The 22,357-nt window shown below is 35.1% G+C and overlaps 1 protein-coding gene across 5 annotated transcripts in view; it reads right to left on the bottom strand.

Annotated features, from left to right (window-relative positions):
- Inae (inactivation no afterpotential E) overlaps window positions 1–22,357 on the bottom strand; it is a 100,397-nt gene that overhangs the window by 65,036 nt on the left and 13,004 nt on the right. The window contains exon 1 of one of the 5 annotated variants that reach the window (XM_064036360.1): window positions 5,576–6,214. The exons of 1 other annotated variant lie outside the window; for it this stretch is intronic. The gene's annotated coding sequence lies outside the window, so the exon portion shown is untranslated. Of the gene's footprint in view, window positions 1–5,575; window positions 6,215–22,357 lie in introns of those variants that run through there. 3 more of the 5 variants (XM_064036362.1, XM_021325587.3, XM_021325588.3) reach the window with 3 other exon arrangements.

Here is a 22,357-nt window from a genome sequence, read left to right as displayed (position 1 = left end):
CGTAACTCCAAATGATAAGTTGTGTGAAGCATGCATAAATGGGAAGCAGACTCGCCTGCCTTTTAATAAAGTTAAAGACAAAAGTTACATTAAACGCCCTCTGTTTATTGTGCATTCAGATGTTTGTGGTCCTATAACACCTCCAACAATAGATAACAGAAATTATTTTGTTTTATTTGTTGATGAATACACACATTATTGTGTGGTGTATATGTTAACTTACAAATCAGAAGTGTTTACAGCTTTTAAAGACTATGTCGCTAAAAGTGAGGCTAAATTCAATTTCAAAGTAGTAAATCTTTATAGTGATAACGGTGGTGAATACTTATCCACCGAAATGAAAACTACTGTAGAGAAAGAGGCATAAGCTATCATTTAACAGTTCCTAGGACCCCACAGTTAAATGGTGTTGCAGAACGTATGGTTCGCACAATAACAGAAAAAGCTCGTGCTATGTTAAATGGCACTAAAGCATCAAAACGTTTTGGGGAAATGCAGTTTTAACTGCAGTTTATTTAATAAATATTACGCCTACGAAAGCTTTAAGTCAATCAAAGACACCATACGAGATGTGGCATGATAGGAAACCAAGCGTTAAAAATCTCAGAGTTTTCGGTTCAACTGTATATGTTCATAATAAAACCAGTAAAACAAATTTGACAATAGGTCGTGGAAAGGAATACTGGTAGGTTATGAACCCAATGGTTATAAAGTTTGGAATACAGAATTCGAAAAATATGAAACTGTAAGGGACGTTGTAATTGATGAGACTAATTTTATCGAATCTAGGCCTTCATTACGACCTGAACGGAGTAATAATACATATTCCCAAGACGAAACTGATAATGACTCCGTAACAAAATCAGTGTCTTATAAGTCTCATAGTTCTGGCCCTAAATCAGATAGCTCTCAATCTGATGAATGCAGTACAAGTAAAATTCGAAAAATCGGTAGTCATGAAATACCGAATGAACCTGAAAATGAATCTGAGAGTAGTTTGAAACACAAAAATCAGGATAAACCTGATGAATTTTTAAATTTACGAAGAAGTGAAAGACTGAAAACATGTTCGCGTAAATCATATAATGAAAATGACTATGATGTCTATAGTGCGTTATCCATCACAAGTAATATACCAAAATCATTAAATGAAATTAAATCTCTGAACGATAGGAATCAGTGGGAAAAAGCAGTCAGAGAAGAACTCAATTCTCTTAAGAAAAATAATACATGGACATTAGTACCAAAACCATTAAATAAAAATATTGTAGACTGTAAATGGATATTCACTATTAAAATGACGTTTCAGGTCAACCTTCAAGATATAAGGCACGTCTTGTCGCTAGAGGTTTCAGTCAAGAATATCTTAGTGATTATAATGAAACATTTGCACCAGTTGCTAGAATAGCAAGCTTTAGATTCTTAATTAGCTACGCAAATCAATATAATTTACTGATTCATCATATGGATGTAAAACAGCATTTCTAAATGGTACACTAAAGGAAGAAATCTACATGAAAGTTCCTGAAGGTGTAAAATGTAAAGATAATTACGTATGCAAATTAAACAAAGCTCTTTATGGCTTAAAACAATCAGCTAGATGTTGGTACGAAACATTTGAACAATGTCTCAAAGAAATAGGTTTTCAGAACTCCCCAGTAGATAGGTGTATATATATGAAAGGTAAAGGAGACATTTCTAAAATATTTACGTAATCTTGTACGTCGATGATTTAGTTATAGCATGTGCAGATTTGCAAACAATGAATAATTTCAAAGCATATTTAATGACTAAATTCGAAATGACCGACTTACACGATATCAAATTATTTTGGGCATTAAAATAGAGAGACACCATGATAAAATTACTTTAGACCAAAGTGCTTACATTAAAACCGTTTTGAATAAATTTAATATGAGTGATTGCAATCCTATAAACACACCGATGGAGCTTAAATTAAACTATGAAGCTCTTAACGCTGATAAGAAGTGTGACGCACCATGCCGTCACCTGATCGGTTGTTTAATGTACATTATGCTTTGTACGCGTCCGGACTTAAGTACATGCGTAAATATTTTAAGTCGGTACACAAATAAGAACAATAAAGAATTGTGGTTATGCTTAAAGCGAGTTTTAAGATATATCAAAGGCACAATTGATTTGAAGTTAACATATACAAGAAATAATTACAATAACATCCTAAGTGGATATGTCGACTCAGATTGGGGTGGCCACGATTGTAATGATAGGAAAAGCACTACTGGATATGTGTTTAAATTATTTGATCAAAATACAATTACATGGTGTACAAAGAGACAAACATCAGTAGCGGTCTCGTCTACTGAATCCGAATATATGGCTTTATATGAAGCTGTTAAAGAAGCATTATGGCTTAAGTCTCTGGCAGAAAGCATAAACTTAAAATTAATAAGCCCATTATTTTATATGAAGATAATAACGGATGTATTAGCATAGCTAATAATCCAACAAGTCATAAAAGGTCCAAACACATAGATATAAAATATCATTTCTCTAGAGAACAAGTTGAGAAAAATGTAATAAAATTAAATTATATTTCCACAGGTAACCAGTTGGCAGACTTGTTGACAAAACCTTTACCAGTCGTGTCTTTTATAAGACTGAGAAAAGGATTGGGTATAGAATAAGTTTTAATTTAAGTACAATTTCATTATGAAATGGTCTGATCAGGTTTTCTGGGTTTTCCCTGATCCTGTGCAGCAAATGTTGGACCATTATTGTACAGTTGTCCCAGACCTTACTTGGAAGTATAATATGTTACGTCGTATTTATAAGTTGGTATTCACTTTGTAATGTTGAATTGTAGACTAGATACTGTATAGTAAACTAACGAATGACTAAAAGTTAGGGATTAATTTTTGAGGGGCGTGTTGGATTATATAAAGCAAAACTAATACCCTAACTTTCGATAACATTGTTCTTTGTTCTATCTGAACAATCTACTGTTTATTTAACTCTACACACACTGCGTCACGGGATCTTGTTAGACGGACGTATTGCTTCCAAGTACCATTTAAAGTATAGAATAAATATTTCAATATCAAATTAGTATATTATTTCTTTTAATCCCATACCTCCTATAACCTATTCCTTACTTACTTTAAAGAAATACTTACTTTGATAAATTATCTATAATTTAAAAACAATAGGATTTATTTTCCTGTTAGATATAAGCGTTACCCGATACTTAAGAGGAATACGCTCACGTAGTGTCTATCTAGTAATAACCCCAAAAAAAACGATCAAAAATTGTCTTTTCTTCTTCTTCTCTATCTCTGTAATTTTTGTGCCTTTAATTACTGGATTTTTGTCCTGCTTACCTTGCCCGTTTAACTTTCAATCAATCAAATCATCAAGGTTCGCCACTTTTATATATGAGCGATTATCAAGTAATTTCTAATTCTGTATCACCACTTTAAGCCGCTGTAAGTAGTTAGTATGAAAACGGTTTCGTGACCAACATAGATAAAGTTAAGCAATGATAACGATGTAAATTGTCTGCTACTTTACATCGCTTCGACATAGGCAGTAGGCACCTATACATTATCTTTAATAATATACCTATTATAAATAGAAAACATTTTATAGAAGCTAATATTACGCAGAGGAATCATTTTTTTTCATTTGTATCCTAAAGGCTCCAAAATTCTTAAACAATAAAAAAAAATCTTTCGTAATTAGTAGTAGGATATATTCTATCCGGGTACGGAAAGATTATCTCCCGAGTTGGGGTTGGAATTTTATTTATAAAAATAGAATTTTAAACTTCTTCTGATTTTTATTGACAAATATAAATATCGGTGTTCGTCGTGCCTACGTAATGATTTAATCTTATTATGAATCTAAGAAAACCGCTACACAATGACAAACATTTTAAAGAAACCCATTATGTGCCAACATTAATTACTTCTGCTGACGTCTGTCAGGTTAGGACTTATTACATAAACACCCGGAATAATATACTGTGCGTAAATCAACTAGAAAACAATTGACAAACATTAAATGTCAATTAATTCCCCATTTGAAATGTTACGTATCCGCGTAATATTTGTACCGATATCATGTTGATGACGTCAGTTCCTTTTCTCATTTTTCTTAAGTGGAAATGATTTTCTTCAATAAGGAAAGGTCCAAAATACTAGACAATGACGCTTGTCAAGCGAAATATAGCGCGTAGGCAATTTCCGATGGGCCTACGAAGTTACGGAGGGTGGCTACGGCAGGCTACGGGACGCTACGACTTTTTTATTTGCCCGAAATATATCAAGTATGGCAACTCTATTTCTTTAATCAATCGGTTTATTTCATTTGCTATGTTCTTCAGTAGATATATTTAGAGAGATATTAATAAAGTATTTTAATCAGAAAACATCTGTTCCAGTCTCTCAAAAAAGTTATTTTTAGAGTTATCGTTTATTTCCTTGATTCCACTTTTAAGCATATACTCTATTTCATGAAACTATGACTGAACGTGTACGTTATTTTTACATTTCATAACTTTTATTTAAAACAATCTTTATTTTGCGTAATGCTGCTTCAAAGCATATTACAGGATTATCTTTGATTGGATTGGATCTGAATCAGTCGGATTATGAACCAATCTGCCAATTGTGACCTTCATTGAGCTACCCAAATATTATTCACTTCTAAAGCCAATATGGGAATCCTTACAATGTACTAAATAACTTTGACGTAACGACGGACAAGTAACATACGGATAAGTTAATTGAATAAATATTAACAATAGGTTTTACATATGTACTTTATTTGGTGGTGTATTCAATGTATCTTGATTTGAATTAATTTATATATACGTAAAACGCAGTTTTTCGTATTACATCTTTAAAAGAGATCGCCGCTCGACGATACGTTTTGAAAATTTCACGGTTTACGAGTTCTAAAGAAATGAATGAACTCTATTAATAAGTGAGTTACAGACTTATGTATTGGCTATTAAATTAATCCGATAGCTGTGTCACTGTTTATCTTTAACATTTAATTGACTAACTACGTCATACTGGTCAGTCTGTATCAGAGATTGTGTCATGTGGCCGGTGGGATTGCGTCTCGCGATTCATAATATAATTTTTTATGTCCATGTAATAAAAACTTTGAAGTAAGTACTTCTTATTATTGCGTTTTGCGCAATGTGAGCCATTTTCCTCTTCGTTATTACTTATTTTAGTACATTTTATACAATAACAAATGAGTGAGTGGGTACGAAATAGCAATCATGCTTATTATGCACAAAATAAATTAGTGACCTTGCCATATCAGTGTTAAAAGAAATTGTAGAAAGGATTGTATAATTAAATTAAATCTACATTTGTATTACCACTGTGATTACTGTATATCATTGCCATCTTACTAAACAGTTGATAGAGATTAGATAAAAATAACTTGTTGGCATACTTCTTGCCAGTAATCATTTGTGTATAATCTCGGATACTTTTGAATCCCTTGAACTTAAGTGATAAGACGCCGCGAGATAAGGAAACATTCGTACATGTATAATATAAATAAGAGAAATACGTACTTTGAGTACAAAGAGAGCACAGAGGAGCGATCAGGAGCAGTGATGAGGCGGGAGCGGACCCGGCGGGTGCGACTAGCACGCAGTCAGCACGCGCTGGTCGGAGCACCGGCACTCGCGCCTCAAGTACATGCTGCACAGTGGGACGCTCCACTTATTCATCTAATACAAAATGACCGCAGCACAGTTACACACCGAATCGCCACTAACAACGGCTCCTTTCACTGCAAACATCCAAATAGCATAGCTTTTAACCTAGCTTTATTATTGTCTAAATTCATTGCGGCCGGTCGTCTAGATTTATAATTCACTGCGCCTCGCAAACAATCGGAGCGATCGGTGGTACCAGCGAGTAGGCTTTAACTAGTTTTCATTGAACAATAAATGTGTTTCTGTCAGTAGGGTATGATTTGTTTATAGCGGCGGCGTGGCGCGGCGTGCCCGGCGGGAGTGCGCGCGACTGCCCAGCGGAGCTACCGGCTACGACTACCGCTGACTTCCAACGAACTGTACCGAACCTAGCCGAGTATAGTGAACACTCTTGCCGCCAAATCGCGTAGCGTCCTACTCACTCGCGCTTATCTTCACCTGACGCGGTAGAGTAAGATATCAACACATTAATAAAGAGAAATTGGAAGACACTGCTGTGCTATCGAAACTGCACGGCGACTTGGTGTGGTATCATGCAACTCTGATGACGTCGGCTGTTGCATGTCCGAGCCTGTCGTACCTGTTTGCTAAGCTAACCAGAGTGGCTCACGTCTATAATATGAGTCAGTTGTTTTGGCTAGTAGAGTGTAGTTAGATATCAAACGTTACACGACTAACGTACACGTTGGACTCTGTATCCTGTAACTATTTCCAAGTAACTTATTCTGATAACTGACATCATGACGATAATATGTAGTAACTTGTAAGAACAAGTTACTGAAATTTATTTTTGCCGATTAGGATCCAAAATATGTCTAAAAATATTTCGGAAAAATACATTTATCATTTACCGTGGGAACTAAAACTTAAAAACAATTTTGCTTTTTCGCTGGATTGTGAGAATGCTTAGTTTCCACACAATAATTTTTAATCGATTACTATCTAAAAACTGATCTACGTCAAAGCCTCAATAGTTGGAACAGTTGTTCCCATCACAAATTGCCGACCACGTTCGGATATCGGCAATTTGGCTAAGTGTTCTGACGCAGGTCTGACCGATTATCTTTTGAAAGTTTAGGTAATTTAATTAACTTTACAAGCCTTATAAAACTAAATTAGCATACCTACCTAGTAGGTACATTTTATAAATATCCTCTTTTTTCAGTTGAAGTAGTCATAAAATGTGGGTTCATGTTTTCCTTATTTACTATTACGATTCATTTTATCTGAAATACTTGAGTAACAGGTTTGTGAGGGTGTGAGTATTTTAAATGAACAATATTTACTGTCTCTTATAGTCCTGTAGGTACCTATATGTGTATTTTGAGTTATATTTATTTACTTTTCATCTATTAGATACTTAAATATCATTGAGTTATGAGTTCCAAGAAAACTTTATTCTTGTATTTGAAGCACTTTGATAATTTAAGCACTCTCACATAATAATATAAAACATACTACTTTACCAGTTAATTTTAAATAACCATTATACAATTTTAATGTAAAAGCGTTCATGTGTATACCTAACTGAATTTAAATTGAGTTCATTATCTGAACACTGAGCGCTCGCCTGCGGGCTTTCCCGGGGCACATATTGAATAAGCATGGATTGAATATAACGAGCGTTTCTAGCAAATATTTTTATAGGGAACTCATTCTCTGTATAAATAAGTAGATATACATAGATAACTACCAATAAAAACAATCAATATTTGAAATCCCTAGCCTTTCCCGAAATATATTGTGGTACGTCTCCCAGTCTAGCGACTTCCTAGTGCCTATCTGACCTTCCCAACCCAGCTACCCTTGCAAACATACCCTTAAGTAAGACTGATTGTCAGACTTCCTGGCTTCTGACTACCCGTAACGACTGTCAAAGATATTCAAATGACACCAAACAATATTTAAAATACATGGAATTCGAAACTGACCTACATTATATATTTCTGACGTCTTGACTTGCCAGCCAAAAAAATTGAAATTGATTCTTCGCCATAAATCTTCTTGCCGCTAATTTTATTAGTCTTTCATGCTAATTGGCTTTATAAATATATAGCCTGGATATTGAGTATTTTAATATTTTCTCTATCATTGACCTAAGTATCTTCTAAAACTTGACCCGATGAACTGGTTTGGTTGTCATGCAAGCGTATATATTAAACCTATAGTCATTTATTAATTACTTCGTGCCATTGTTTGCCCAGCCGCTGTTTCCCCAGAGGAAAAACATTGAATAATGTATAATTAGTAAAAAAACTTGTTACTTTATAGTGTATCAAGTTATATGTATAAGTTTATCTTTTACTTAAGAACGTTAAAATATTAAGGTTAGGAATACTTTATAGTTCGTAGTTTAACTTAAAATCCACAAGAAAGTACTTTCTTGTATTTGTTTAAAAATAAAATATCATGCCGTTAGATCAAGCTTTGTTCCATTGATATAATTTTAAATTGCTAAAGTGTGAAAGCGCAACAGGAAAAACTGTCATTTTTGCAGTCTCGATATTGAAATGGCAACAAAAATATTTAAATTAAATTTCTATAAATCTATGGTTGCATTTGTACTTAATCGATTTTTGCTGCTTGGAAGCAGCTTCCTAATAAATAATATAGATAGAGAAATCGAGAAAGTAGATTTATTTGTCATTTTTGCGAAACTGCTTATCACAGTATCAGTAATAACCAGTTTATATTTAATCCGAACCATTAAAAAATATCATGTTTACTAACTGCCTTCTATATTAATTACTTTATGCAGTTTATTTTTCACTTATTATAAAAAAATCCGTGTAATGACGTCCAAAGAGGCGCTAATGTCAAGCGGCACTTGTTTTTCGGCTAATGTTATTTTAATTAATAAAGTATTATCTAAAATAACTTGCGCTACCTGTACATTTGTTAACCTTAAAATAAACATCAGTATGACCTTAAGAAGATTTTATTTTTTTATTTTATTATGTTAGGGAAAAACAAACAACTGTACATTGTTTCTTATATCTAGGTTTACAATAAAATTAGGTTAACGTACAGTCAACGACGTTTCCACATATTACAGTCGGATTAGGACATGCATACAAGTATGGATGAACAAACTTTATACTAATTTATATGGTGCTAGTGTGTTAACTAATTCTTTTTTAAATACATTATGAGATAAGGCAAAAATATCTATATTTACAAAATGTTGGTTATACAACTTAACTAATCTATGTAGAGGCGCCCGCTCACCCGCATTTGTACGACAGGTAGTCGTAGCAAAGACCGGGTAAGCGCGTACCCCTCGTCTTATTACTGTTCGAGGCACGACATAACACAAATTATTTACAAGTTCAGGGCAATCAAACCTGTTATGTATCAGTCCACGGAGCATCATGGCTTGAAGTAAGAGACGCCTGGAGTGTAGCGTTAATAATTTAAACTTCTGCAGTGACTCATCATACGGCAGACGCCCCAACCGACACTTAAACTGTACAGCTTTCAGAAACTTGCGCTGAATTCTTTCCAATGCTTGGTCGTATTTTGCGTAATACGGGTCCCATATCATACACGCATACTCTACTTGTGGCCGTATCAAAAAGTTGAAAAGATGTAGATATGTGGCTGGTCGTTTGAAATTCGAAGAGGACCTCATAACAAAATTATACATTTGAAAGGCTTTGGCTACAATTTTTTCGATGTGTAAATTAAGGTGGAGTTTGCTGTCTAAAAGCACCCCCAGGTCACAAATTTGAGTTTCCTTTTGAAGTAGTTCACCACAAAGATTATAATTATAGTTGATAATTTGTTTGGTTTTGGTGAAAGGTACATGTTTGCATTTTGTGATGCTTAATTCTAGCTTATTTTCAGTACAGTAGTTAGATAACCTATTAAGATCATCTTGAAGAAGGTAGCAGTCATTGATGGATGTAATTTTTTTAAATATCTTGAGGTCATCAGCATATAACAGAAAGTTACAATTCTTAAAACAGCTACAGATATCATTAATGTAAATGATGAACATTAGAGGACCCAAAATTGATCCCTGTGGAACTCCTGATGTTGCCAAGTATGTATTAGAATGGTACCCGTTTGTTACTATAGTTTGACTGCGGTTACTAATGTATGACATGAACCAGCGCAATAAGTTGCCCCTTATGCCGTTGAATGAAATTTTGCTCAAAAGTATTTTATGATCGACTCTATCAAAAGCCTTTCTGAAATCAGTATAAATAGTGTCCGTTTGGGCTCTAGCGTCTATATTTTTAAACAAGTGGGAAGTAAAAATCATCAAGTTGGTAACTGTACTTTTGCGTTTCACAAAACCATGTTGCTCCGAAATTATACAATTTTGAACGAATGGATATATCTCATGGTGAACAAGTTTTTCAAATACTTTAGCTAATGAACACAGAAGGGAAATTGGCCGATAATTTTCAATGTTTTGTCTGGGACCTCCTTTATAGACGGGGACAATATTAGCCTTTTTCCAGACAGAAGGGAACGAACCATTGCTGATACACTGATTAAAGATTTTATATAGAGGTTTGCATAATGTATTTGCTGACCATTTCAAAAAACATGGGGGTATGCCATCCGGTCCAGGTCCCTTATTTATGTCAAGCATCTGTAGTTGTTTACAAATTAACGATAGGCTGAAATGTAAGTTACAGAGAGATGTATTGTTAACATCAGACTGATCTGGGCCTGGACTCCAGTTTGGTGTTAGACTAGATGGTTCATAGACAGACTGGAAAAAGGATGAGAAGAGGTTGCATATTCTAATAGGGTCACTGGTTGTTTCATCTTTGTAGTACATTTTGGACGGAATACCGGATTTGCCTTTGCGACCAGCAATGTACGCCCAGAAGTGTTTGACATTTTTGGGAATACCATCCTCAACACTATTCATGTAGGTACGGTAACATTTGATACACTCTGATTTAAAGCGTTCTCTATATAGAGAGAATATTTCATAGTCGGAAATATTTTGGTATGTTTTCCATTTCGTCCATGCTTTTTTCTTATAGTTAAAGATATGTATAAGCGACTTGGAAAACCAGACAGGGAATTTAGAATTTTTAGGTTTAGAGAGCGGGACCCGGTTCTTGATTATACCATACAAGTGATCATAGAAGACTTCAACATTTTTTTCCGGTGTTTCCTCTCCCAGTTCTAAGTCCCAATCAATTTTATCAATGTCCTTATTAATAAGAATGTAGTCAGCCTTACGGAAATTATATCTAGGCGTGCTTAGAGGACGTAAGCGAGTTAATTTTATATTAAGTGAAAGGAGAGTGTAAAATGGAGGATGGTGATTGTCCGCTTGGACCAAGTCCTGTATAGGTTTGTACACAAAGCAGTTAGTATTAGCGATTAGAAGGTCCAAGGTTCGTCCATATGTATTCGTTAGATGATTATATTGCAGAACATCGTGAACAGCCATAAAGTTCCTTAGGCGATTACAGATTGCAGAATTGCCCGTGCAAGTAAAAGAGTTAAAATCAGAATGAGGTCTCATCCAATTGGCCATCGGTATGTTATAATCCCCGAGTAACAACACATTATCAAAGTTACCTGAATTAATTAAATTATCCATTAGATCAAAATGCATGTTATAAACTGCGAGTTGAGAATTATTCGGAATATACACAGCACTGATAAGAGTTTGAGCAGTATTATTATGACTAGGTATTGTTATAACTACTTGTTCAAAGTGTTTTTCGACAAAATTTTGTGACTGAAACGAAACACAAACAGGGTTATATTTTCGTAATACAGCAACTAACACACCACCCCCATCACGTTTACCAGTTGCGGTTCTGTTACGATCACAGCGAAAGACAACGTAGCGATCATCAATGAATTCGCTGTTGCTTATTGTGGGAATTAACCATGTTTCCGTTAAAATAACAACATCGAAGCTATTACTTAATATACTCATATAAAGTGTGTTCAGTTTTGTGCGTAAACCTCTAGTATTCTGATAATATATGCAAAAATCAGTATTGTTAGCAGCCATCGTAATACATCGTACTCAAGTATTAATATTAAAACTAAGAAATTAGTTGTTTAACTAATATTGCTAGTCGTAATTTTACATAAATCGTTTTTGGTTTTAATGGCTATGGTAGGAGAGGTTTCACATCGTTTAGCAAGGATAGTAGAGTGTTTGACCCATACAAACTTGCAATTATATTTCTTAGCTACCTCGCGTGTCTCTCGCAGCAGTTGTTTTTTATGGAGAGTCAAGTGCTCGTTCACATATACAGTACGGGTGCACCTAGAATGCCTAAGTCAGTCGAGATGACACCTTTTGAGTCGGTAGGCGCTTAGTATATTGTCTCTTAGATAACGTGTCTTAAACTTAGCGATTATATTTTTAGGCCTTTCGCTGGACGCCGCATGAGGCACTCTATGTATGGCAGTAATTTCCTCACGTGGTATAGCCAAATCAATCTTTTTGCCGATTTCTTCCAAAATAGAGAATAAATTTTCCTCCCGCCGTTCCGGAACATTAGATATCTCCAGGTTACACTCTCTAGCTTGCTGCTCCAAGTAGTCTATTTTGGCTTCAAGGGTTTTTATCTCGCATCGAAGCGGAGTACTTTCTTCCAAGCTTTGAAATTTCTTCTGACAGTCGTCATATTGGTTTGAGATGAACTGGCAAGATGATTTAATTTCAGAAACCTCCTCAGTCAACTTAGACACGGTTGCTTTGATTGAGATATTTTCAGAGCGAAGACAGTCCATTTCTTTCTTTATTTCATTCATGTACGTCTCTAAGTCGCCCCTTATACTTTTTATATTGTCATTAATAACTAATAAGTTAGCATCTAAACTGGCCTTCCATTCACTTAGAGTTTTCGTCAGATTTGCATCCATAGTAGCTATTTGTTCAGCGTGTTCGCACTCCGGCTGCTTACGTTTACGATTCGCACCAGTCACCTCATATTCCGATGGTGTTTTAGATATTTTTGCTAAGTCCGGCTCTGAAGTCGATTGCTCCGATCGCAGTACAGCTTTAGGTGGAAGATGCATGATTGTTCTTAATTAAAGTCATCCTTATTTGTAAACAAGTACGTTATGAAGTCAACTATGATGATTCAAAAGTCGTCTGAATAAAACAACAACGATTAAAGTGTCCGCAATCACATGACCAAGAAAATGTATTTTTTCCTAAAAGATACTAGACATTATCCACTATGCTATGTGAGTGAGACTGTAAGAACCTAAGCTTAACCCCTGTGTATATACTACAGAAGTTGGGTGAATTAAGCAATCAACGTCCTATACAACCTATATCCTAAAACCATTAATTTGAATACCAATAAATAATCGAATAAAATAATGTTGAGTCACCCAACAAAAAAACCAAAGTACAATATTTATGCTCGTATTTTTCCTGATAAAAGTTTTTGCTGATACAACGATTTACGGCCGAGTCGAGATTAGTAAACAAAAACTCTGTATTTATTGATCGGAAATTGTTTACAGTACATGTAATTTGGTTAATTTATATGTGTACAAAAAACTGGGACGAACGGATTCGGAAGTAATCTTCCGAATGTAATTAATAAAGGTCGTACAACTTTAATTTAAGACCCTTTACTGTATCACGTGTCGTGTTTGTATTTTGGAAACCTTTTATCTATACTATAGTAATATAATAACTCTATAGAGGAAACATTTTCTTGCTAGTTTTGGAGTAAAAAACTACTGAACTGATTTGAAAAAATATTTCAGTGTCGGAAAACTACACTCTTCCCGAGTAACACAGGCTATATTTTATCCCGGCCCGGTACGGAAAATAAACCAATATATTTGAAATTAATTTGTAGGTTTTAAACTATATTTTGTCAATCAAGCAAGTATGAAAGTCAAGCATGAAAAGCCCGGATAAGTTGGTTTTTCACAATTATTTACATTTCCATGTTATTAAGGTCGTTTGAGTGACAAGGTACGACATATAAAGTTCTAACAAAGGCTATTTAAGCCTTGACACGATCACAAGGGATTTTACGCTAAACCCATTAACTCATGAAGGGTAATTATGTGGTAATTTGCATTAATACATTTGTATGCAATATCCTGATGAAACTAAAATAGTTGGAAAACTCTTTTTATGGTGTTTACATAAATAGAAAGCAATAACTCCCAATAACACATGTTGCAAACAATAGAATTAGAAAAAAACAGGCTATCATAAAATTAATATGACCTAAGTTTAAATATATCTACTAAGGTTTTATTAGTTTTGTGTGAACCATAAATAAGTTAAGTAATGTTAGCAGATTAGAACTACCTAAATCATATGGTATTTTTGTTATTTAGAACAAAAGTTCACGATAAAAAAATCACCTGGTCTGGAACTTCCATTAAAACATGTCATAATATTTTATGGAACAAAATGAACGGCTTGGCTGAAGGAATTATTGTTTTAGGCATATCCACTTAAGAGTTTTTTCTTTACAAACGATTCGCATCACGTATTTTCGCCGCTTCTTTTTTACTGTCGTGACGTGTGTATATCTTTTCCTTGTATTTTATTACGGCTAATGGGATCGTTGGAGCACGTTCGTCCTGACTCGTCACGTGTTTGTTCTCGTTGAGGCTTCCAAGCGTGTGCATGCATACAATACTATTTGATATTAGTTCTCAATACTTTTCCGCGAGAAAAGGAACGTGTGTGAAGACTTATATGCACTTCTATTTATTTAATAATACCTGTTTTTTGTTCTGTTTAATCTTCATCGTGCATTGTTTTATGTACTTTGTGTTTCTGTTAATCTTGTTTAAGCTCTCTACACCAAGTCTCGCGATAATCAGCTTTGTGGTTTCTCTACGAAGACTGTACTTATTTTATATTACCTAAATTAATAACAACAGTAGCTTCTACCTACATAAGATTTATTTCATTGATTACACAGGCTTCGCAAAGGTTGTACTTTGCTTAAATTCTCTTTCAAGGATTAGTGTTTGCTGACCTTTATTCTGCTGATGTCCATTCAAGCATCACACCTCCCAACTTGCCATTCCCAGCCAAACTCAATTCAGTTTACAATCCAGATGCGGCTTCATATATAACTTTCCTATTTTCCCTGCAGCATACATATTAAAGATGATATGTTACATACACTTTCACATGACGCGCGTATGACGTCGCCAACGTAGCCGCTTCACTGACGTGCAAACCTGTTTCCACGCTGTGAGTCCCGGCCCAGAAGATTTTCATTGGAAAGTTTACCGTGACTCATGCTCAGATTATATACGATATAAGTCATTTTTTGAATAGTAATATATTATTTTTGGGATATTATCAGATCCTCCAAGAAGTTTTAATTTGTTCGTGCAAAACGACACTTAAGTTATGAATGCATGCGAAGTACGAAAACGGTGTGTGTGTGAGTAGTAGTTCTTCGTAATTTAAACAAACATCTTAATAAGTTTATCTCTGATTATTAAGAAAGCTAGGCAAGTGTAAAACCTTATCATAGTTAGCCTTTTCCTAAACCGATTAGACAGTTTAAGATCGTTTGTTAGGAATGGTCCTAAGAGACGCAATATCATTACGAGAAGGTTAATACCCGCACTCATATAATACCTGTCTGCGTGTCAATAACTCTTACCAATTTAGTACAAATGAAATTAGAACAATTAATTTCGCCCTTACTGAGGTCAACGGACAATTATTTCGAATGGTGAAATGTGTTATATTTTAATATTGTAAAAGTCGTAATCTTTTAAACTTTCACGTATGACAGCAGGCAAGAAAAGCTCAATTAATTTCAAGGGCCCGGCTCTAAAGCCCGGCTCTTTGCAAAATGGATGGATATCTAAAAGTAATAAATAGCTTGCCGTGTTTTTTTTGACAACATCAAGCAGGTCATGCTCACCCATGACGTGTAACGTTGTTAACTACGGGTTTTTGATGATGTCGATTTTTACTGAGGTACGTATACCTACTTATTTTACATTTTTCGCACATGAAAGGACCAGTGCCCAGATTATTTCTCGCTCCTGTATAATTTTCCTTTGTCCAGGTAATTTAATCCTAAGCCGAGTCGGGTTAAACCTACGCATTATTTAAATGTGTCCCTTTTGAAAATCATATTTTTGTGCCTGCTAATTTATTTTAAAAGCGTGCGTCAGAATGAGCTTTATATTAGATTGTAAAAACTATAAGGCGCTCAAACATTATTTTAAAATAAAATTCTCTGTTACGGCGTAGCACGTAGCAATATTTTTCATAAATAATCCTATGCATAGTTTGATACACAAATACAAGGTGAAAGGGCATCCCTATTCACAAAGGCAAATTCCATCCCTAAGGGTAGACACTACACCTACCTTTTACTACCATGTTAAAACGCAATTTCCCTGTAACTCCTCTGGGACCACAACATTCCAATCCGAACAACAAAGCAATAATATTAGTTTGATGTTCGCCGCCTCGTTACATACGTATCATGTATATGAGTTTGTGCATTTACTCGATAATTTCCCAAGAGGCAGTTGCACCTGTACCGAAATGAACACCTTAGGTATATGTACAAGGACTCTCTTGTTTTTTTGACAATTTGGAGTGACAAGATGACACACATGTCTGAATTTTCCTGAACAAGTGTGCTTCGATTGTTGTAAACACAAATAAACTTTTAGAAGATACAAATCTTGGAAATCTATTAAGCTTAATAAGTTACCACAATAACTAAAATACTTGTTACCTATATTTTTTGTTAGTTCGAACTAATAAGACTGCACCAATTTTTCCATGATGATGATTCACCTAACTGGTATAATAATCTACCTACCTAAAAGAGAAAACCTACCTAAAAAAATGCAGGAGTTTTTCCACGGAACTCTTAGAATCAATATTAGACACAAAAAACGTCGGTATATCTAAAACATTCATTCATAACAGAGTTCTCTTGAGCAATCATTTCGTGACCGCGCTGATTGCCCCTGATTGTGCCATTGTGCGTCGTTTAGCAGTAATGAAGTAATCGCTGGCTTCGTCCGATATGACGACCAGTCGACGTGCAGTTAGACGATCAAATAAACAGCTGAATGCGACCTTGGTATGAACAAACATCGCATCGGTTTCTCCGGCAGGCTGTCGATGATGCTCGACTGCTTATGTAAACAACCTTATGTATTATAAGCACCTATGTATGTGTATTGTGTTCATCAATGACGAAAATAAGAATATGATTGTACTGTCCGCATTTCATAGGTACAGGAAGATAGGTATATGAATTTGTGAGGATAAATTGCTAGCCCGTAGTAGTGTAACTTTTGAAGTAATTGATACAAAAACAGATTCAGAATTCTTAAAAAAAAATAGTTCTTAATTAAGTTTACCTGCCAGTGTTGGTATACATGAAATATAATATTATTATGATGAATTTAAATTGACCATTGTTAAGTGTGGCCTTATTCATTTCAATTAATTGTATTTTACGTGCTATTTTTTAATTGCATCAATTACTATAATCTCGTGACCGAATGGGGATAAATCTTGAGATATTGTGGTACAATTAACTTGTTCAAGCATTGGGCCTTGTTGCGACATAAATTATTCATGACGTTGTTTTTAACATGTCATATTTATTTAAACGATTACATGATAATTGTATTCGACTTATGACCTACATTTGACGAAGGAATTATACATATGCAATTTATCTTAGTGACATTTATTTTGGTCAAAATATTTATTTTTACACAGGTTGTCCAAAAATAACATTGTGCGTGTCGCAAGTAGGTACCTACCTATAAATTGCTATATTAAGCACAGCCTGATTGATATAAGCTGCCTTTCCTTGTAATCATTCCAATATGTAATTCCCGCACACCATTAAACCTTGCCCTTCACCACGTCTCAACTCAATTTATTCTCATGTTTTTCAAAGAACAAAACAAGTTCCATAGAAATAATAATTAAGACAATCCAACGCCATGCATTGACCATCGTGAATGAGAAGCCTATAATTAAAAAAAAACTTGTACCTTAGAGAAAGCTGACAAGTGCACAGATTATAATTGACGAAGAAATTAGATCACAACTATGTGTGTCAAGTACAAGCTAGGTGTTTCAGTCGGCGAATAATATAACTGTATCCACGTTTGAAGTTTCTGAATCTAGGACAGTGCAGTGAATTTATAAATAATTTGTAAAGAAGAGAGGTGCAACGGCCGTTGACTTTATTGGTGTCATAAAGAATAGAAACTTCAAAGCTTAATTCGTTGCTGCTTAAAAATAATGTTTTCCTGTGGGTTTTTCTTTTTTACTAGTATTCTATAAAGCAAATGACATGATTGGTAGGTTTCCTACATCAATTTCTAAGTCACATAAAAATACATGAAAATAAATAGGTAAACTTTATTTAACAGCAGCCATCTATGTATATGTATTACCTACACGTGCTTAACGTTTCTCTCAATAAAACTATATCATCAATAATTTCGTAAATGTCGAGTTTAAGGCCATTCCGATACCCTAGCGATAACGATGCACTCTTGACCTGCAACACTCATTCCACGCTCTGGCCCAAAAAGGGACGAGATAAGACTCCGTATCTCCCAGTCCGGAACTATAGATCCTGGTCACACGAACGGCTTTTACTATTGCATTAGATAAGGCAATCACTCTCCGTTCGGTGCATGTGATGTATAACTTTCTTTTTTTAGAAACAATTTAAAAATATTACGTTTCGTTTTATCTCGTCGTTGCTGAGATGGGAGTGCATTGTCCTACTTTATGCTAGTAGGTTCGTATGATGACGTGAAAGTATTTTGAGGTAGATCTTCAAACAAAAGGATATTGCGTATTGCCAATTTGAAGGTATTGCTTAAGTCGTCCAATTGAATTTGTGGAAGTAAAAATAGAAAGTATATGCGTACTGAAAGGATGCCTCGGCAGTCGCAATTTTAGGAGTAGAGAATTGTTATCATGAGAAATAAGTTGATACACCTGTGTTTTCAACACTCAATTTATTTTTGTATTTCTGTTTCAATAAATAAGGTAAACGTACCAATAGTCGTCGGATTTCGGAAATCGCTGACTTTGAAGCGCTACTGTGTGTTAAATATTCAATAGAAAATGAAAATTTTTGCATGATGTGATAGAGTATTTATTCATTATTCTAAGTAACTAATGTTATTTTAATAATTTTGATGGGTTTATATACTTATTAAGGCAAAAGTAAAAAAAGGGCGATTTGTACCAATAGTCGTCTGATTTGTACGGATACTCGTCAAATATTCCCAGTACTCGTCAACTTTTAGTGCTAATGTAAACTCTCTGCTCTTGAACATAAGGTTCAAGTTATGTACATTTTTTTTGTGCCTGAATTTGTTAAGCATACTTGTGCTCTCTTGGAATCACAAAACCAGTTTATAAAATATATGTTATATTTCTTAATCATAATAACCATGCAGTCATGTGCATATGTAGCACGAGTAAAATAATTTATTTTAAAATATTTAAATTGTAAAATAAAATAATAAGTATTCACAAAAAATAAAAGCCACATTCATTTATATAGCTTTCCGCGAAATAATTACTAACATTCATAGATATATGTATGTAGGTAAGGTTGTCATTCATCAAAACTTCAGAACTGCTTAGCGCATGCTAAGTACCATTTGCAAAAATCTCTATAGACAGTTCAAACTGTCTTAAAGGTATTAAACAAAAAATAAAATATGATTAGGTACAACTAACCTTTCTATAACTATATATCCGAGTGCTCCGGGGAGAGTATACTGTTCCCCATCTCCGGCCTGCCGGAGTGAAGGTCTCCCGCCTCTTGGCTTGCCTTCATTGGCCGACCAGAGTGGAGTCGCTAGAGCAGGGTTAGCAGCCCTGCTCGGAGGGTAGGTGAGTCGTGGTAAGTGGCGAGTGGGCCGGTGATGTTGGACCACAGGGAGCGCGTGATCTGCGTTTAAAGTCCGCCGAGGTATCCTCACCCTTCAGCCGCTCATGTACCTGTTGCCCTCTTGTTGCGATTTAGCGACTGATTCCCGGGGACCCAGTAAGTGAGGTGGCTGCCATTTTAATATGTATTTTATACATTGTCATCGGCAGGTGCCATAGTTCCTCATCATCATCATCCTCCGAGCCTTTTTTCCCAACTATGTTGGGGTCGGCTTCCAGTCTAACCGGATTTTGCTGAGTGCCAGTACTTTACAAGAAGCGACTGCCTATCTGACCTACTCAAACCAGTTACCCAGGCAACCCAATACCCCTTGGTTAGACTGGTGTGAGACTTACTGGCTTTTGACTACCCGTAACGACTGCCAAGGATGTTCATGTTCAAGGATAGCCGGGACCGACAGTTTAACGTGCCATCCGAAACACAGTCATTGGTGTCATTGCGGGCTATACTTAGAAAGTACATACAAACTTAGAAAAGTTGCATTGGTACTTGCCTGATCTGGAATCGAACCCGCGCCCTCATACTTGTGAGGTTGATTCTTGGCCCACCAGGCCACCATGACTTTTTTTCTAAGTGCTATAGTTCCTTCCTATAGTTTCCTATATCCTAATCCACTAACATCCCAACGCAATAGCCCAAGTAGTTTTCCTCCATAGTTAGCAATACTTTAGCACAGAACCGGAGATTGTCCTTGGGTTCATTTCTATAGTATATACAACATGTAACTTAATTAACGCACATCCTAAAATTAATTTGTTCAGAATCGTTTACTGAATCAATTTATATCATTTTTAATATGGGTAATTTTTTATTCCCAAAAATAATTAAAACTACGGAAATTATTATCATATTAACCCTGTACATTCAAAACAAATTCAAATAGACCGTAACTCAAAGTAGACTTCGTGTATTGTCGGCTTTTTCCGTAGTTTCGTTATGTTGTGTCGAGTCACCATTTCATTAAATTTGTCTCAAAAGGGCGTTTTAAATTTTCTTGCTGTATCTGATGTTGTCTGTAGCCCCATGATTTACAGCTTTTATGACTTTTAAAAGGCCCCCTTGCTTGTAGTTTCTTTCAGTCATGATCTGCTATTAAAAATACGATCATGCAATCACTAAATGCAAACAATTTTAAATAAAAAAATCTTACTTAAGATTACTCTTTACCCATCAATATCGAATACGACAAGCAAAGAAGTAACAGCATTGGAAGCTATGTCATCTTAGTTTTAAAACTGATTTTAATATTTTTTGCGTCAAAACTAGTTGAATGACATAATTTTTATACAGGCTCTATTAGGGCACGTTAGGAAGACGCGGTACAATACACGTGACGACATGCAGTTATTTCGAACACAAAGCATAGTGTAAGGACAGTAAATTTTTGCTTTCCACAAATTGTAATCCAAGCGTAGTAGAAACATAGGCTAGTGCTAGACCTACTTGTACCCAAAGCTTTAGATCTTAATCGAATGGCGGAGGCCTGCAGCGGCCAATATTCCTAAAAAATTCCATCCCATTTACACCTAAAAAAAAACATTCGTAGAAAGTGCATACTTATAGAAAACAGGGGATTTAACCATTAAGAAACATATGAATTGAATCGAATGAAACAGTCATGTTGACTGTGTACGTGCATCTAGAACCAGCAGAGTAAAATTTACTCCTAAGAAAAAGCTTAAAAGAAACGCAGTTTTATTAACAAATGTAGTCTTAACCTTAAATATGTTTGTTCTAGACAGTTATCAATTTTGTAAAAGTCCCGATATTAGCTATTTATTCGCATTTTGTACTGTAAAACACAAAATATCCTCATTATGACGAGTTTAGGTGCAACTTTTAAGCATGTCCCAGTAGTCGTCATAATAATTGTAAAATTGACGGGTTTTGGGACAAATGGGAGTTTTAAAGTACCAATAGATGTCACATTAAAAAAATATATCTTCTATGTTAAAAGTATTCCAAATTGCATATTACATCGTTAGCAAATACACTTAACTATCTAATTAAACAAAGAAACATACCACAGACCCCACTGGAGTTATGTAAATCAAAACACAAAACCACGTGCTGAGTTTCACTTTTGACAGCTGAACTTCACGAAAAATCGATTTTGTTAGGGCACACACGTTTCAAATAACATATCTTAGAAACCGCGACTGTTAAAACCCCGTATTATTATTTCAATTGTGCAATATATTCTTAAAAGACAGATCAGAAGGGGTAGACAAACATTAAAAGCACATAATTCATAGACATACAACCGTGCAAGTTTTATTGCTTACAAACATTACTTTTATAAATGATTTAACGATATCAAAACGAAGTTATTAAAAATACAGCATTGAAGATAATTTGGAAATCATGTCAATTCTGAAGGTCTGTCATCGCAGTCGACGTCTTAACTTCTTCTTCTTGCCAGCCTGCTCGATGCAGGATGGGCGCAAGGAGGATTGACATCTAAAACGGCCGTTCCTGACGGCGTGGCGTCCTCGACCGTATCTTCATCCCCGTCGTTGACTGCAGCTTCATCCACGCTTTCACCATCATTCGCGTCATTAGCCTTAGGTCTATCTTCCCCAAGGGAACCAGCATGAGGTTGCTCGTATTCTGAAACATATGTGGGAAACATATCAATATTCTGCCCGGCGTCGTGAATAAGACTGAAGCATACATCTTGAAGAAAATAAAATAAAACTTCCTTTTACTTTTATTT

Source organism: Helicoverpa armigera, chromosome 9, assembly GCF_030705265.1.
Source record: "Helicoverpa armigera isolate CAAS_96S chromosome 9, ASM3070526v1, whole genome shotgun sequence".
Taxonomy (NCBI): Eukaryota; Metazoa; Arthropoda; class Insecta; order Lepidoptera; family Noctuidae; genus Helicoverpa; species Helicoverpa armigera.
The sequence above is the reverse complement of the archived record's forward strand: the minus strand, read 5'-3'. Positions and strand labels throughout refer to the sequence as shown.